Source organism: Microtus pennsylvanicus, chromosome 13 (genome assembly GCF_037038515.1).
Source record: "Microtus pennsylvanicus isolate mMicPen1 chromosome 13, mMicPen1.hap1, whole genome shotgun sequence".
Classification (NCBI taxonomy): Eukaryota; Metazoa; Chordata; class Mammalia; order Rodentia; family Cricetidae; genus Microtus; species Microtus pennsylvanicus.
Window position 1 is genome coordinate 40,308,179 of NC_134591.1, and position 19,505 is coordinate 40,327,683.

Sequence of the window (19,505 nt, forward strand, 5' to 3'; positions counted from 1 at the left end):
TTTAAAAAAACATTGTACCATTGTCCTTCTATGTGAGGTAGAGTCCATGCTCCTTCTTACGACTGGATGCCCATATAGCATAGCAGATTATATGGCAAATATAATCTACCTTCAGTCTCTTAGAACACAAGTCCTTGCAAATCAAGTTGACTTCTATGGAGTCAGGTGACTCTGAAGCCACTGTACCAGGGAGATCAGAGGAGAAGCTACAAGGAGACGGAAGATATGCACCTCCTACAAGAGCTGTAGTTGTTAGAATAATAGCTTCCTTTGTCACATGAGTGAGCATCAGAGTCACAGGTGACACTAGCTCTGAATTTCAAGATTCCCAACTAGCATCATGGGCAGCAGCAGGGAGCTGCTCCATGCAGCACTGCCCACAGGGGTATCCATGAACAAAAAAGATGTCACTTCTAAATCGACACATTCACTTTCTAATGCTTTGATGTGCTGCCTTAAATAACTAGGACACCATTGATGAAAAATACCAATACAGATAGATAAATAGCTTAATTCAGACTATTGAAATCACTGTGTAGTGATTCTCTGACATAGAGTCCAGGTCTTTACTTGGGGACCTACTGGCCAGGATCTAGACACAAGCCATACCCGTGAGAGCTATATTTTGTGATTCACAGTGTGTAATTCTGTTAGAGTGCCTGAAAACACCTATGAAAAACTTTGCCACTTATTCACATCCTTTTGAGGGCCCTACTTTACTTAGCATTTTATTAGGCCTCTGGCTTATTTTGTCCTTTTTCCAAATCTTTCAACACAGAGTTCATTGAATAAAAGGTTTTTTTTTTCTTGTAAATGGAGTAAATCCATGTATATGTCACTTACATAAATCTCAGAATAATAATTCCAAGCACAGTATAAATAAATCAATGTATGGTAAGCTGCCATAAATGCATGTATACAGCTTCTTTTATTTTAAATCTGATAGTTTTCTGAGAATTTAGCACAATGTGTCTTGATTATATTCACCCCTCTATCAACTATCCCCAGGTCTGTCTGTCTATCTTTCTCTCTCTCTCTCCCTCTCTCTCTCTCTTTCTCTCTCTCTCTCTCTCTCTCTCTTTCTCTCTCTCTCTCTCTCTCTCTCTCACACACACACACACACACACACCATTACCTTTTATTTTTTACAAAAATGACCAAGGGCCGGCCGATGGTGGCGCACGCCTTTAATCCCAGCACTCGGGAGGCAGAGGCAGGCGGATCTCTGTGAGTTCGAGACCAGCCTGGTCTACAGAGCTAGTTCCAGGACAGGCTCCAAAGCCACAGAGAAACCCTTTCTCGAAAAACCAAAAAAAAAATGACCAAGGTCAGTTTGTGATGGACAAATATTCTTGAGTGTGTAGCCTTCCATTTGAGTGGGATTAATTTACCAAGCACGTGGTACTTTCAGAAAAAAAAAAAGAAACTGATACTCTCTCTCCTAGCAGCTAACCATTGCCAAGAACTCCACGGTCCTGGGTGAGATTTTATGTCCGTCTCCCCTTTCCATGCTAGGATCCTATCTGGCTTGTGCTTGCATGCTGTTCCAAACATTGTGAGTTTATATACATGGCTGCCCTGTTGTGTCCAGAGGACACTTTCCTCGTGGTCATCCCCAGTCTTTGGCTCTTGCATTTTACCCACTCTTCTGCAATGATCCCGGAGCCTTGCAGTGAGGCCATTTAGGCTTAAGAATCCTGAAGCCTCTTATTTTATGCGCGTGGGCCAGTTGTGTTAATATCTCCTATGAACAGATGCTTCTGTAATAAGGATGGAGATAGCCACTACTCTATGTGTGTAAAGTTAGTCACTAAGAGTTTAATGCTATCTCCACATAACACAATAATGGAATCAGGTTCTCTTCTATAGTATACAATTTGTTTAGTCATAAGTTTTAGCCCAGTATGGTACCAGATATAGGTTTTATCATGTGAAGCACGCTTTAAATCTAATCAGAAAATGCTTGGCTACTCCTATAGTGTTAATACCACTATTGCACCATTGAATGTGTCCTGGCAAAGCCAGGCATTATTGTAACTCGCAGGTCTCACTGTTGAGTAAGCTCAGTGGTGACTTTTCTCCTCTTGTTTCACACATAGCACCTTCTATTAGCGTGAAAGCTAGCCTGTGGGGATGAAGCATCCAGGTCAGCACCTGCTTACCCATGCTTTACAGAGATCTATGACTCAAGCATGTTGTGTCTCCAGCAATCAGGTCTTACTGTCAAGTTCTGGAGGGTAACCGAAAGCATTGACAACAGCCTACAATGTATGGGAGGCCTTTGGCACCTCACTGGCCAACAATTACAAAAGGAGTAACTTATGCCCGGCATTGGGCTTTGATTTGTTAGTCTCTGGGGTCTGGTTGGATGCATCATTGCCTCATTATAGTGTAATTCTTGTTATGTGTGCACACAGAAGGTTCTACAGTAGTCAGTTTTCATATGACATTTTCAAAGTCTCTCTAGCATTAGTTATCTCTCATTCTATTCCTTCCAATAACCTGCCCTCTCCTCAACCCCAATTTAAACCTTCTTATCCATTATTCTATTTTAACCTTTTATTCCAGTGTGCTCCATATCCCTTCCATTGTAAGGCACTTCCCATGGCCCCTTAAGCAATTTCCTGACTTCTCTGGGTATCCCAAATGAAGCACACATAGTTGAAGATTCAAAGCTAACATCCACAAATGAGAGAAAACCTTCAACATTTTCAGAGCTTCTTAGAGAGAAGTCACCTAGTCATTAATGTTTCTGATATTATAGACACCAGTCGATAGAGTTATCAAAACAATGGGAACCCCATTAATTTATTAAATTAGATAAGCGAAGATTGGTTATAAGAGCATCTTTTTTTCATAACATTTATAAAATCACTTGTATATAGCAGGTACTCATTAACTGCTAATGTGTTTAGCTCCTGAATTCTAATATGCAAAAGAAGAGAAGCTTACAAATAGTCCCTGCAACCAGATTCCTGCTGAAGAGTTTTATTAACAAAGGGTTCTTTGATGGCCATCTAAATTTCATACCCTTGCAGCAAATGCATTACATTCCTATTTATGGAAAAGCATTTCCCATGGGTTAGGGTTCAGATCGTGTGCATAATATTTTCAAATCACTTGTTAAAAATAAAATACATCATGACAAGCCTTTCTAATACGGTAACTACTGATTGCACTTCCAGTTAGAAGGGAAATCTACTGCTGCAGCCCTGAGAGCCTGAGATTTCGCTAACCCCCAGCCAAATCTTTGTGCAGTTGTAAATAGGATAGAATCCAACATTCTGGGGAAAGCACTGCATCTTAAGATGAGGTGTGTAATTTACTGTAAAGTTTATCATAATAAAATCTAGCACTCCCTCACTGCTTTCATCAAAGCCTAAGTCTCTCCCTCCCTCTAGTCCAGCTCGGCTCAGCCATCCTGTATTTTGCCTGCAGAGTGACCTCTTGACCCTGGAAACAGGGCAGTGAGAAGGGCACTAAAGAGCTCCTAACCTCTGGAACATGGTTCATGAGGAACTTCAAGAAATGGACCTTAGGTTTCTTTTCCACCTTTCTGGGGCTCACTCTGTGGTAGTGTGAATGAAAAACACCCTGCCTAGACTTGGGCATTTAAACACTTGGTCCCTTGATGATGGCACTGTTGGGGGGAGTTTAGGATGCGTGGCTTTGCTGGAGCAAGCATGTCACCGAGTGGTATGCTTTTACAACTCATAGGCTCATCTCTCTTCCCATTCACTCCCTCTGTACTTATGGTGAACAATGTGGTCTCTCATCTCCCCATTCCTGCTTCCCTGCCATCATTTGCTGCTATGCATCCTTGCCACAAAGGACTCTTGACCTACTGGAAATATAAGCCAAATAAACTCCTTCAGTGATTTGCTTCTGGTCACAGTGTTTTATCACGGCAACGGAAAATTAACAGTATGTACCCTAACTTCTGGTCAAGCTCAGGACCAAGCACACGGGGCAGCATGGCTGGTCACTGCCCATGTTGATGCCCAGCATGGAGCTGAGTGAATGAGCACTACTCTCTCAGTCTAGGAATCAGTACTTCCCAAACTGTGGGAGGCACCACAGTCGGCGGTCATGGCTACAATTTAGTTGACTTCTAGCATTTTTAAAAATCAGGATGGACAGAGACAGCCGAACCAAGCTCATAAGAACTCAAGAACTCTAGACCAGCAGCTGTGAAGCCTCCATGGGACCGAACTAGGCCCTCTGCATGTGGGAGACAGTTGTATAGCTTGGTCCATCTGAGGAGCCCCTGGTAGTGAAACCAGGACCTATCGCTTATGCTTGAGTTGGTCTTTTGGAGCCCATTCCCTATGGTGGGATGCCATGCTCAGCCTTGATGCAATGAGGAGGGGCTTGGTCCTGCCTCAACTTAGTGTGCTAGGCTTTGTTGACTCCCAATGGGAGGCTTTACCCTAAGGGAGGAGTAGTAGATGGGGGGTAAGATGTGGGAAAGACAAAGGGAGGTTGGGAGTAGAGAGGTAGGGGAAACTATGGTTGGAATGTAAAATGAAATAAAAAAAAAATCAGGATGGAATGAAAATACCACAGCATGGAAAGGAACAGAATAAGGGACTGGGGTATATCACATAAAGCATTGGCTATTTAGTTTTGGGTTCAGGAGTGTGTGTGTGTGTGTGTGTGTGTGTGTGTGTGTGTGTGTGTTAAACTACAATGACAGGTGCATGTTTTACGGTGGTCATAAAATCAGAGTACCAGAACCTTTACATCAGCACCCGTTTTGCACAGTGCTCATTTTTCTAGTGAGATCTTCTGCACACAGCATCTTCCTTTGTCTTTCTGACCACTTCCAACTCTGTGTAAGACACAAAGCCTCTGTCTAGTTTTGCTTCAGAGTATATAGGTCCCTTCAACAAACTTCTGGATTGGGAACTATTATTATCCCAATTTTATTGGCAGATATGTGAAGTAAATTGCCTGAGGTCCCAAGATTGACTAATAGGCCACCCGGAATTTGAACCCATTGCCTCTGAGAGCAAAGCCTAGCATTCAGCTGTTAAACGGCCTAGTTTGTCCCTCCCACGTTAGGTTGTACCCAGCACGTTCCCTGTCAGTTACCCTGAGACACAGTCTTCAAGATAGCACTTGTCGCATTGTATAAATGTCTGCCTCCTAGCAGACAACCATAAAGACACGAACCACATTCTCCTCCTCTCTTATTGTCTTGTAGGAATGTGCATGTATGTGCCCTGCCCCAAAAGCCTCAATTGCCAGTAATCATTACCATGTGGTCTTCACAGACAGGGCAATGTAAGGCATTGCCATGATTCTCAGCCAGAAACTTGGCCCAGGTTCTTTTTCCCTCTTTCTGCTATGATAAACCCATGACTGTGGTATAAGAAAATGAATGACCACTTTGGATAGAGGTCCTAGAAAGTCAAAGAAATCACAGAATCATTAGCAATTTTATAGACGGATATAGCATGATCAGCAATGTTACACAAATATTAAGTATGTGTTTTCATTCATAACCACAGCGGTCATAGACATAACTGAGAACCAAATTTGTCTCTCTTTTCAGCACTGGTTCATTTTGTCTATCTATTCATTCTTTCCTGCACCAGTGTGGACTAAAATCCTGTGGCTCATGCTGAAATATAGGCTAACAGGGCACTGTTCTCCCCACCAGGAGTTCCCTGTCTATACTGGAATGTAATAAGTAAACAGTAAATTTTATATAGCAGCAAATGGTTTGACTCAAAAGTTGGTTGGCTTGGGTCTCTAGGCTGGTCTACCCCCAACAAAGATCTGTCATACCCTCTGCAAGGTACAACATCAACAAAAGTCGTCTGGACCTTGAACAAGACTTGACACTGGCTAGATACGGTGTGCCTCATCCTTAAGAAATTCATCTGACTTTCCAAGTCACTGCTTTATCATCTCTTATGGCTGCTATTAAAGAACATGCACAAACATTCCTAAGCAAATGCAATTTCTGTCTTCTAAATACCCACCTTTTCACCCCCAGAAAAGTATCTCTCTTACCTTCTCATTAAAGAAGCTTCTCTGCAACAGATGGAGATGATTATAGAGACCCACAAATGGTCAAAATGCAGAGAAAACAAAACTGTGGGATGCCTAACCCCAACTCATACATCTTCAACAGTGCAATATCTGCACCTAAGGCTCAGGAAAAACTGCATACGAGAGGGTAGAAAACACCGTAAGAGCTAGGGCACCTGGTGCTAGCTAGTATCCCTTCAGCTTTACAGGAAAGATGGATCCAAGAAATCTCAATAATATAGCTACCTGAAGAAGACTACATTTGACATGCCAACGTAAGTGGGAGAAATTACACATGGTCCCACTCCTAGAGAAGAGCTGTATGTCATCAGTGACTGCAGAGGGAGGGAGAATTCATTTCTTTCAGGGATGGGCTCCCACTTAGACTGCCAAGTGGTCAGACCTGGACACATGCATATACCACTAATGCTAAATGGTCTCAGTAAGTTGTACATACATGTGTGCATATATGCACATGTAACAATACTAATGAAAGAGTTTGTGGATTGAAGGGATACATAGGACTTCGAGGGGATAGAGGAATGGGAGTGATAAAGATATAGTACTCATGTATAAAATTCTTTTAAAAAAAACTTTTAAACATGCACAAAGAACTTTGAACACAGCCAAGCACAAGGCTCCCTGTTAATAGGAAGGACGGGCTGATAACTAACACTGATGATTTTAGATGTATGACCTTTGGCAGGTACTTGATATGCCTCTCTTTGCTTTGATTCCCTTGACCGGAGAAAAGATCTAATGCAGAATGTCAATTACTACTCATTGGTCACCTTCCATGTGTCCATCGACCCAGGCCTTGTGCTAAGCCTTTTCCACATATGAGCTCACAAGAGGATGCTGGAGATGTGGCCACTTGTTATCTTGGGATGTCACTGGTCCTGGGTACTAGCCTTGTGCATAGTTCCTCTTTCCCCATCCATCTTTATTAAGCACCAATGCAACGTTTTTTCTACTTCACATCCCCTAGAGCCCCACACTTCCTCGCTTCTTCCTTTATATATTTTCATAGAACCATTATAGTATATATTTATATCATAATAGTTCTTGCCTCATATCCCCACACAATCCAATTTACCCCAAACATTAAAGTTCATCAAAGAAATACTTTAAATGTATCCTTCTTTGGAGGAATATCCTTCTTTTACCCACATGGAATTTCTTTATAAACAAAATATTAATATCTCTCATAATAGGATAATTCTGTTCTGATTCAATATTATACTGTAGACCCGTGATGCTGAAGCTATACTCTTTTACACGGCAGCCTGACCTTGGAAGGCTTTCTGGAGCAAATTATGGAAGTTATAAGTTTATATCTCCTAATGGAACAAAAAAAATTGTACCCATATTCAGCAAATTAACTCGCTATGATTTCCTCCTTTTGAATTAAACAAAATTGGTCTATTTAGCTGTCATAAATGGGGTGGCCAGTAGGATGTAGAACATGGACTAATTTTCATGCCTGAGAAAATGGAAAAACCCAAAAGCAGCCCTCATTTTCCCAGCAAAATACTGGATGAGCCTTGACACCTGAATCAAGTACTTGCTTTCATTATGTACCGGCAGTGGCCTTACTGGTTGCTTCACAGAGAGTTACACACTTAAAAACCACGACTTCGGGGGCCCATAGGATGTCTCAGCAGGTAAACACACTTATTGCCAAGCCTGATGCCCTGGCCCCAGAACCCACATGATGGAAAGAGAGAATGGACTTTTGCAAATTGTCCTCTGACCTTCCTTGGCACCTGCATGCCCAAAATAAACAAATAAATCTAACAAAAAAAATTGACACCCAGGTCCACCAGTTATTTCAATATCTAGATTATATACCCAACATTATTATCACTGTTCCCGTATATTAAAGAGGAACAAAGGCCATCAGCCATTTTAAATATCCAGTATCTGTTGATGTGGTTATGTATAACACTTCAAATTTTTATTGGAATGTTTATTTTCTAAGTGTCTCCTGTAATCTAGCCTAGTGTATTATCCCCCTGTGCTGACTATAAATCCTACTACATATTTCTGGTGCTCTTGAACAGATGCTCTGCTTTCTCTCCCCTTTAACTGTGGGCACCGTGTCATTAGGGATGTAATAGGCACTGTTGTGGTTATTCTAGTTAAAAGAAAATATACAGAAATCAGTATGGCAGAAGCTTCATAGAATGGTGGTAGCAGAGGAAAAGATGAATTCAGATAGCCCCAAAGGTCTTCAAGGTACTCAGATTCAATGTATAGCTAACAAAGTGAGGTTTGGGGCCACCTCTCTTTGTTGTCTTGAGCAGCTGCAAGTGACCAGCATTGTGGTGGAGCCTCCGGATGTGTGGCTACTTACAAGAGTAGCTTTGGGATGCCAGGCAGTGTACAGCCATCACTCAATCGTCACAGCACTACTTTGAGTAAGTCCTTGAGAATCCCAGTCTAAGATGTGGATTCTTAAGTAATCGACGTATGCAGGTGTGCGGGAGGGAAGAGAAGACAGGACTGAGAAAAGGTGTGGTGTGTAAAGTTTCTCCTCCAAGTTTGCCTCCAATTGAAGCAGTGGCCCAAAGGTAGCCTCAGAAGAAAGACTTTGAGATACTGGAAGGAAGTCCCACTGTACTGTAGAAGAGCAGGAAGGGCTCAGGAAAGATAGAAAGTAGATGCCCAGCTCCAATAACAGTGTGGACTCCTCAGTGTATGAGGCAGTGATTATTATTCTCCCTATCTTCCATATGAAGGCTGAGATCCTCAGAGTTTCCCTTGCCCAACGTCGCTCTTAGTAGACTGGGATTGGAACCCAGGTCGACAGCTTCATGATTAAGACTGCTAATCCTACGAGCAAAATCTTGTAAGCTAAAGGCATGCTCAGAGTCCAGAAATGGCACCCAGGAGACGGTTCTGGGCTTCCTAGAGGGGTCAAGGAGTGTGGTTCTTTGTGGAGGGAAGCAGGCCCTCCCACCATGCTGCATAAAATGGAGATGACTTTGCTCTTAAAACCTACTGTCGTAAAGGAGGAAGATTTTAGTATACTTTTTGTTGCAGAAGGCAACAAAATTCTGCTGTGTACTGTAAATATAAAGATATGAACCTGCTAAGCAAAAATAAAAACAGAGCCCCTTTTCTAGGGGAAAAATACTTCCCTAATTAAGGGAAGTGGGCAACAGCATTGCTTCTCTTCCCAGAATGACCCTCTGTGGGTCTTAGAAGTGAAGGTGGCATATGTCATTTCTCCTAGAGCTGACATGTTCCAGGAAATTCCTGGAGACAAAAACATGGATGCAGCAAAGAGAGCCAGTCTAGAAGCCCACCCCCAGTGTTCCTAACTGCCTCTTTGACCCACCCCACAGGGAACAAGAAGGGTGTGTCTCTGAAGTCTTTGCTTCCATCAGTTTGTAAAATGGAAGTACTGTGTTTCTGGATCTTTTTAACTTTGTTACACTTGCCAGGGTAACTATGAAAATGCCTATACCTCCATTTAACTCTAGAGCCATTGTCACTGTGTCCAAAGCGGTCTATAATACAGATGTGTGAGGACATCAAAGGTGGCCCGTCAGCATGGGACTCACGACTCTCAGTCCTTACCTCACCTAACAGTGCACTGCGCTGGACTCCTAGATGCTCATATTAAGGATATTTTAGCTTTGCTCTTGGTCGAGAACTGGTATCTTTAAGTACACAGAAAACCTTCCATTCCCAGGGTGTTTCCCATTTGGAGGGTGCTGGTTTGTTCTATGAGTGATTTTAGTCATGCTCATCTCTGATGTGTCTGAGGCTGGGTGACAGATCACATCGCCCTGTAATAGCCTGGCTTTACATTTGGTTCATCATATTCTCTTCAAACATCTCTAAACAAAATAGTCTGAGAAGGTTGGGATTGGATGCCAACTATCTGCTCCTTTGATTTGACTCCAGTGTGGTGATTGAGCGAGTGTTTGCCTTGTTGCAGATCAATTATTTTGAGGACTCAGAATGTCTTGCGGTCTTGAATTGTGAGGATGGTTTTTAAGTAGGCCATAAAAATTCCTGCGAATGATTTGTTTAATTATTGTCTTGCTCCTCATTTGCATTTTTATCTAAAACTCTGAGAGCTGAAATCTGTATTCAATTCCATTTCCTGTGAGCTACAATTTGCCTTATTGGGAGAAATATCTGGACTGTGTTTTGTGGATGGAATTATATCAGTGGGCAGCCAAATGTCTATGATGTTGTTCTGACGACTACAGACATTGCTCTTTTGGCTGCTTTTCCTCGGGTTTAAGACAACATTTGATGGTTATTCAATTGCCTCGATTCTTTATGTCACTTGAGCAATTATTAATATTTTAATATCTTTAGACTTTCTCATTCTGAATTAGCCTTCTGGGAATGAAAAATTTGGCTCATTGCCCAGAAGTTGTTTTGTATGTTTGTTTGTTTTATTTCCCTATTTCTTCTTCTTCCTCTTCTTTTTTCCCCTAACTTTCTTGAGACACTGTCTTTTCCATGATACATAGTTAAAATCATAAAGCAGAGTGAACCCATCATAGAGCAATCGGAGACACACTTCACACTGTCACTTTACCACTGAGACAACCATAACACGCCGCAGTAGAAAGAACGTTTGAAAATGGTAGGAATGTGCTTCACAAATATTTCTGTGAGGCTCAACACAAGAAGAGCTTTGGAAATTCTGGAGTCTTGACTGAGAGAAAAACTGTGAAGAAGTAAAATCCTGGGGGTGAAAAACTGCAGTTGCAAAAGACACAAAGCAAAACATTCTCGAGGTGCTGCTGCCCGCACTGCCAAGACAGCACGTGTTGATGGGGGCATTGTGAGTGCTTGCCGTCGGAGCTGAAGGAGCAGAGCAGATCGCTTCTCCAGCTCTCCATGGAGACTGAGTTCTGTGCCTGTTCAAGGCCTTCTGTGAGTTAGTGATGCATGGGGGGGAAGAAGTAGCAAATCTTCAGTCCAAGTCTAACGTTCTTTCGCCCTCACACTGCTATAAATGTGACAAATTGTCTTATTAGTTTAGCCTGGTTCAGCATTTCCTCAAGTGTGGGATGTTAATAGGTGTTACATGAAATAATAGTTTCATGGTCAAATGAGTATAGAAAACGATGTTAAATAAAATTAAACACATTTCTTCATTTCAGGCTTCTCTGAACCTTTAATATGTTAATATATATTTTGACTCTCCTAGAGGGAAATCAGATATACGGCGGCTTCCAAACTTATTTGACCAGAGAAAATTCTTTTGCACAGAATTGCTCACAGAACACCTTTGGAGAAGTTCTGGCCTCCTGATAAAAGGCGACCTCTTTGTACCAGTCATGGGGCTGAAGGAGCAATAAATTAAATTAGACTTTTCAAATGATAATGTGAACAACGTTCTGTGTCTGTACATATGAACAGGACAACAGAGTGGGCAATGACAGATGAGCGACGGAAGGCGCATGACTGCTTGCCTGCAAGATCAAGAAGGGGGAACCAGTGCAGTTAAGAGGGACTCTCAAGAGGGAAACTTATAGGACGAGGAGATTTTAAGAAACACCCAAGCATCTTTCTCTACTTTTTCCTTTGTTGTTGGACCAATCTGATTCCGGGTGAGCCAGCTCAGATGTAGCCTCATTTCTGGGTCCAGCCTCTCAGCCCCAGAGAGGTGTGTGTGTGCTCTGCCCGAAGTGCTTTGAATGTGTTAATTGCCTCCTTATACTTCACCCGAGTTCAACAGTGTAGGACGCATGCCCATTTTCACATGGACCAGACGCAAGCTCACTTAGCTAGTGAGAGACGGATTCAGCTCAGGTTTCTCCGTCTGTCTTCCATTCTCACCACATTGCTGAGCTGGAAAATATCTGAATTTTAAGAAAAGCTTGAAGCACTCACAGAAGAAATTTTTCGTCTTCAATTTTCAGCGAATTCATCTTATTACTAATATGAAACCTCTAAAGGAAAGATAAGTTTAATTTGGGGAGGAATTTCCCCTCTCAGGGACAGAAGACCTTCTATTCATGTCTGTGACCCATGGAGCTGGCTTCCACACTGCTCAGCAGAGCTCATTTTGAATGAGACAAAACTATAGAATGAATGGATCGATGAACGAATGAGTGAAGTAAGGGGACTCTACGTCTACATTACATGGTTTGCTCGGTGCTCTCACATACAGAGCCGGTTCTTTGGTCTGTTCTTGAATGTTCTAGTTATCCGAAATGGGATTGTTTCCATCTTGAGCATCTGCTCTGGTTTCCTTCTTGGACGGCTATACCACCTCTCTCCTGCCCCTACCCAATGTACATATTAAACAAGCATGTGTGTGCAATCCCTTGTATTGTTCTATGCCTCTGTCTCCACCATATGAATCCCGTTCTGCCCAGAGCCACCAGATTTATAAGACTAATCTTTTTCGGGTACCAAAGATTGTCAAATCCTACAGCAAACCTCTTCCCTCAAACTACCACAGTAGGCCCATGTTGCTCATTACCTTAAAAGGTAGCTTTCTAATTTGGTTGGAAATTACATTTTCCACCTCCCCCCACAATTTAAATTTTCTATAACTCCACTGAATTTTGCTCAAGCAACTGTCCTGCAATGAACTCTTATCTCCTCCTGGGAGGGAGTTCTCCTTCAAGGTTATATATTATTCTCATCCTTCCTTCTACATTTTACTTCCTCCCACATAGTACTGCCTCCTCTTCTTGCACACACTTGTCCAACTCAGTCATTCAGTCTCCGATTCCCTGAGCTCCTAGTGTGTGCCAAGTGCCACCATAGTGAAGCAGATACCAATACACATGGATCTTGGATCTCTGAGCAATCACAGCCTTTCACGGGAACCTCACACTTTAAGCAAGATAGCATAATACAGTGTGCCGAGGATTGTGAAGAAGTCATGAGCTCATGGAGAAAGTCTTGGCCTAGCATTCCCAAGAGTTCAGAAACAGCATCTCCTCCAAGCCTCCTCTACGTAGTTGGAGCCCAATAAGTGTTTATTAAATGAGTGAATAAGGGAAAATTTGAACTAGGTTTTTAAAAATGTGTTCCTATAAGATCCTCTCAAGTTCTCTGTGTTTACAGTGAAAGAGAATATTCTTACGATTCTCAAGTGTGATGTCAGATAAGTATCCAAGAAGGGGAAGAGTGTCCAATGGTGAGAAACAGTGTGTGCACAACATTTCTGGATTGGGTGTGGGAGCATCTTGTGAGACACACTGTTTCTAGCCTTAAATGGTCCCTCGCTGACACCAGCAAAAACAAACAAACAAACAAACAAAAAGGACCTATGCTTCATAGAGCTGAATTCTAGCAATTATCGAAAGGACTTTGAAAGCCTCTTTCCCAGAACCTCCCCAAATGAGCCCCGTCCAGTCTAGCCAACACCTTGACTTTATCCTTGTGAGACACTAAACTGAAATCTCAGTGAGGTCTGCTCAGATGCTTACTATGCAGAACTGTGGAAAAATAGTTGCATTGCTTTAAGCTAGCAGAACTATAGGAATTCCTTATACAGCAGCTGAAAAATCCATGCATACAGGGTTGAGTTCAGCTAAGTACCAAGGTGTACCTCAAGCTCCCATTCCTTAGCATTGTTGGCCTCTCTTTACAGATGACCGTGTGACACTCAGTGGGCTTAGACCCTTTCCTGAAATCTCATATCTAATGGGAAATCTTTAATTTGAATTTACAAAGCTAAAAAGAGATAGACTCTGAGTAGACACCGAGAAAATGGATCCTGTTTCTTTGATACAGCCACAGGAATTTTAATTTCCAATCTGCCCTCTGTCAGATAGTCGAATGGTCTGAAGACAGAAAGGAAAGAGGAGATTTTTGCTATTGTCATGTAGCTAGAATTCATGGGTTGGAGATGGCTATACAGTCCAGTGTTCCTGACAGGACTCTGAATGTTGGCAAAGCAATAAGGATGTCAGGCCAGAGACAAATGGCTTAAGTGCTTCTAGTTCACTACAGACAGAAAAAACACTTAGGTAAAACCGTGACAATCTCCATCAGTTCCAAGAAAACAACTTGATTTCATGTATCTCAGCCAAGAAATCAAACACTGAGACTATTGGCAGGGGAGCAGCAAGCCCCCTGGTTGTTAAATCAGAACAGACTAGAAAGTTCTATGATGTGTTTTTGTGTAGCTCCCCTTGCTTCAATCTGATCTTTGCCCTCAGTTTTTCTCTCTTCTCTTGGAGACTGACTAAGAAAAGGCAAGTCCACCTAACCATCTGTCATTCCATCATTCATGCCTGCCTGCTTACTTCCTTCTGCCATTCAGTCCGTGGGGGTATGGAAGCAACCAGGCCTCTTCCCAAGACCTGAGATTTGCTAGAACAAAAACACTTTCTCCTAAGGAAGAAGAAAAATTAAAAATTTATCCCCCATTATGATATCAGCTTTTGAAAAGAGCTTTGAGGTAGATTAACCTATTTGCACAGGCCTGTTTCAAAAGCATGTCATAGAAAGTCTACAGAAACAGAGAATAATTTATCGAGCTCCTTCAAGTGAAGAGTGTTAGACACCGTGATGACTTAACTTCATGTCACTCGTTCCTGCTCTCAGGGAGTAAACATTGGGTGTTTTTCATGGGCTCCCAAGGGAGGCAAAGTTACAAGGTAAATGATGAAAAATCCTTACATTTGATGTCTAGTACAGGTGGCCAAAACATACTAAAAATAGCAGGACATTTAACGTGCAGAGTCCTCTGAAGGCAGTCTATGTCCCTACTCTTAGAGCCCCGCCCCCTTTTTTAAGTATAACCCAAAGTCTGAGGATTGTACTGGTAGATTTTTCTGCTGGGTTGAATTTTTTCTTATTTAGTCTGCTTGTAAAGCCCTCACTTTCCATTTCTCCAGCTGCTCCTTGGGGGAATTTTGATGAACCGGACGACAGAAAAGCCTATCTGTATGTAAAGAAGCCAAGGTATTACGCATTGCCTTTCAGATTCTTCCTCTGACAAGTGGTTGGCATCTGCTAACAGCCCTTCTTTTCTTGAGCTTTGTAACGTTGCCAGGCTGAGAACTGAGCTTTGAAAAGGGGAGATGGAGCTGTTAACAAACGCCTTTGTTATCTCTGGAATTGATTATTGTACAGTGGTTCACAGGGAAAAAAAAGCTTGATGTGTATCTTGTCTCAATATTTACCAGCTCCTCCCAGGAAATATTGTGCTAAGAGAAATTCCCTGCCGCACAACAAATGTCAGCTTCCCTATGATAACTGTTGCGATTCACCAATCAGATGTCCTTTTGCCATCTGTGGGAACGGTATGATAGGACCCCAGGAAAAGAAAAATTCTTATTACATGCTTAGAAATCATTTGAATTTGCTGAATGTTTAGTGTTTAATATACTTCCCAGCTTTTCTTTCACTGGAGATGTATTGAAAGGGTCTATATGCCAAGGGTTTTTGCCCTTGGAATATACGAGGAACGAACAAGGCAGAGGGACTGTCATGGAGATTATGACTCCTGGACCAGAGGAAGAGGAAGGCTCTTCCAATATTTCCAGGACATGATGGTGAGCCAAGATTGGGGAGCACAAGTAGAAGAACCATAAAAATAATTTGTAAAATAACAGAGGGGAAGGCAGGAGTTGGGGCGTTATCCAGGAAATGGGTTGGAGGAGTGATAACTAGGAAGTCATCTTGTTCTGAGCGGAAAACACAGCATATAAGAAAGGGTCACAGTCACAAAGGGGCGTAGAAAATGTGAATGGAAATGTGACTTGACATCTTAAAACCTCAGTTTTCTCCTGTACAATGGGAAAATGGTAAAACCTTTACGATGGTACCTAGAAAAGGGGCTGACTCATCAAATCCTGTGCTCCCTATTCACGAAGATGTTTTTGTAGAACAGTAGCTAGAATTTAGGAACTCAGTAAAGGTCTACAAAAAAAAAATCAAGGTCAATGTGACTCAGCTTCTTTGTGTTTTCTCTCAATCTTGTGTACCAGGCTTCCTGTCCTGCTAGACTAAGGCCTGAACTGTACCTGCACGTGTGGAAGATGTTTGTCATTTATAATCCCATAAATGTCTGAGTCACAACTACCAGGTCTTTGACGACAAGTGCTGGGATTTCTTTATTTCTGTGTCTAGTGGCCGTGTATAGGGTCTGGTGCAGAATAATTCCTCCATGATAGTCTCCTGAATGAATGAGGAGCACTTAAAACAAGCTAACACTAGAGCGGAACACCACACTAGCCCACTGGATCTTGCGGCAAAGATTCAAAGGAGAAAAGTTCTTTTTTTTTTAACTTTCTTTTTATTTATTCTTTGTGTATTTCACATCATGCATCTGGATCCCATTTGTTTCCTGACCCTGCATGTCCACCTCAGCCCTTGTAGTGCCCCCTCTGCCCCAGATAAAATTTAAGAGAAAAAGAAAATAACAAAAAAAGGGACGATATTCTGGAAGCTGTAGTGTGGTACAGTGAGTCACAGAGTAAACACTTTTGTCCAGATATCTTTACTTGCAAATGTTCACCGTAGAGAGTCATTGCGGGCCTCTGGTTTCTGCTACACTCTCGATGCTGGGCCCTCCCTGGAGCTCCTCTTGGTTATCCTGCTGTTGCCCTGTGTTGTAGAGATCCTGCAGCTCTGGGTCTGCAGGACCAGTCCATATGAGAAGTTCCTGTATTAACCTGTGCAGGACCAGTCCAGATGAGAAGTTCTTCAATCAGTCATCAAGATCCTCACTGTGGAAGGGACAACAGAAAATTGCTGCCCCAAGCCACCAAAGGCTTGAAACAGCAGGTGATAAAGGGCTTCCCCCTCCTAGGTATTTTCTGTTTCGCCTTAGAGAATACACTTTGGACATCGATCTCTTCATAAACCCTGTATACAAGCTATGTTACAAGATACCAAAAGCCTTACGCACTAAATATGAATTCATATTATATTGTTAGTTAAAGAATTGCATGTTTGCATAATTTAAAATATGTATGTTTAATATATTCTAAATATACCCAAACAGAGCAACAACCCTTGAACCTTTACCTTTTATTATAATCTACCATCATTATATATAATCCTTACTCTTTTTTTAACTTCTTTGTTCTTTGTGTCTTTCACATCATGCCTCCTGATCCCATTTATGCCCCCATTTTCCCAGAATAAAACAAAGTAAATTTTAAGAGAAAAAAATAAAGAGAAGAGAGGGGGAAAGTATCTTCAGAATTCTTTACTCTTCACCCTGTGCTGAAAAAGAGATGAAACTCAGCACAAGTGTGGAAACTGTCCAGAGTACCAACCACACTTGGCTAAGTGGAACCCCTGTTACTTGAACCCTCTATGTTGAGAGAATGAATTTGAGGGCTAGAGAGATGGCTCATCCACTAGAGATAGAATATGAAACCATTGCTCACTTTGGGTTTGACAAATATATCCATTTTACATACATGATGGTATTGTGTTCCAGTCCCTTTCCCTGAGATCTCATGGCTTCTCATATGCCTCCATTTGTATCTCACTCATTCAGGGTTTTCCTGGAGTTTGAACTTCTCCATGGAGCCTTCCTGCATCAGCCAGGCTAGGGGGAGTGTCTGTTCCTTTCACTTTACCCTGTGGCCACTCTGTTTGCCTCCTGACTTGGTGCTTTTAACATTTAGTTATCTTTCTTATGTACCTACACACTCAGATCAACGATAAAAATCAACAAATTTTGGAAGTGGAAGCTCCCTTTTTTTCAAATCTTAGCTCTCTAACTCCTGAACTGTGTGTCAGTGTGGATGTTCATTTTGCTGTGCTCCACTTTCTCTACGTAGAGGAAGAAAAGGAAGAGTAAAGGAGGAAGAGAGGAAGAAGGGAGGAGGAGGGGAGAAAGAAGAGGTAGTGAAAAAAGAAGACGAGGAGGACAGTTCTCTTTCGTGGGTGTTCTGGGCAAGAAATGAGTTAATACACACAGGTCACCTGTTGCCTTTCAGTGCTTGTGAACTATTTCCTTGGACCAATAGTTCCATGTGTAGAACTTGCAGCATAAATGAAGCTGAATCTGAGGATAGCAGGGCCTGGAGTTTTACCTTATCAATATGCATAGGGACACTCTTAACCCACCAGAGTCTTTGGACCTCCAAAGAACAGAGTTTGAAAGCTGTTTACTTGCTTAACTTTCTTTATACCTGTTTTGTTTGTTGGTTTGTTTTGAGACAGGGTTTTGCTGTATAGCCCTGACTGCCCTAGAACTCACTCTGTAGACAAGGCTAACCTTGAACTCACCTTCTTCTGCATCCTGAGTGCTGGGATTAAAGGCATGTTCTATCAATGCCAGGCTTAAAGGCAAAGCCCCCCAGACAGATGGAGTGACATCTTAAAGTTCCTGAGCCAATAATTGGCACATGACTTGAGCTTAAGCCAGTACATTCCTTTTACATCCTAAGACAATACCTGATGGCTTGTTTTTGATTTACCTTTCCTCTTCCACCCCTTCCTAGCCAAGAAATGACCTATGCATGTTTTGGTTTGTCTATGGCATGTATAAATATGTCTAAGAGCAGCACTTGTGTATGGGAATACAACAGGTAATTGGAATGGGAAAGAGAGGTCACATGGAGGGAAGATCACTAATTCAGGGTTGGCCAAAATCTGAAAGGATAGGCAGGGTATAATGCACAGATGGGGAATTCTTGGCAAAGAGCATGGCCTCAGTAAACACACAAGGCAGAGAATAGCATGATTTCTTTCAGGAATTGTAAACAAGTTCCTTTAGACCTAAAATATGATGAACGATCCAGGACATGAGGTAAAGCGGAGGTCTGAGAAAAAGATGGGGTCACACACTTGGGGAAGTTTGGAGGGAAAGGGTACATGTGCTTTTCTAGAACATCTGTGGATAGGTTTTAGTTTCCAGAACAATACATTTTAATTTGAAGTCAAGCGGGTTTATGTTTGAGGAAAAAAACAAACAAGCAACCAAACAGAACCTGTGTCTTTGAAAAAGCATTCAAACAGAACGTCGCCAAATGTGCGCTTGTGTCTTTGAAAGCGATGGCGAAGGGACAGTCCTACCCAACAACAGCCCGAGCTGAAGGGCTGAGGGTCTACACAATGAAGACATTGACCAATGACTCTGTGTGGCTGTGGCACAGCTCTTCCTTGATAAATGGAGACTTGGTTGTGATGAGGGTCACCAAGCATTGTGAAGCCACCTTAGAAATCCTGGGCTTTGCCGGGCGGTGGTGGCGCACGCCTTTAATCCCAGCACTTGGGAGGCGGATCTTGTGAGTTCGAGATCAGCGTGGTCTACAAGAGCTAGTTCCAGGACAGGCTCCAAAACCACAGAGAAACCTTGTCTCGAAAAAACCAAAAAAAAAAAAAAAAAAAAAGAAATCCTGGGCTTTGTCTGGACCTGAGAACAAATGATTCAAGTCAAAAAAGGCAAATGGTATACCAAAGGAAAGACAATGAATGTGCATCCCTCTAGCCAGATGGGGCAATCTGCAGAGGAAGATGCCTGAGTCTGGTGTATGCAGACTCCTCCCCAATGTGGCCCA

The 19,505-nt window shown here is 42.2% G+C and overlaps 1 protein-coding gene across 4 annotated transcripts in view; it reads left to right on the forward strand.

The window, feature by feature from the left end:
* Dab1 (DAB adaptor protein 1) overlaps positions 1-19,505 on the forward strand; it is a 1,119,830-nt gene that overhangs the window by 690,699 nt on the left and 409,626 nt on the right. The gene's annotated exons all lie outside the window — the stretch shown is intronic.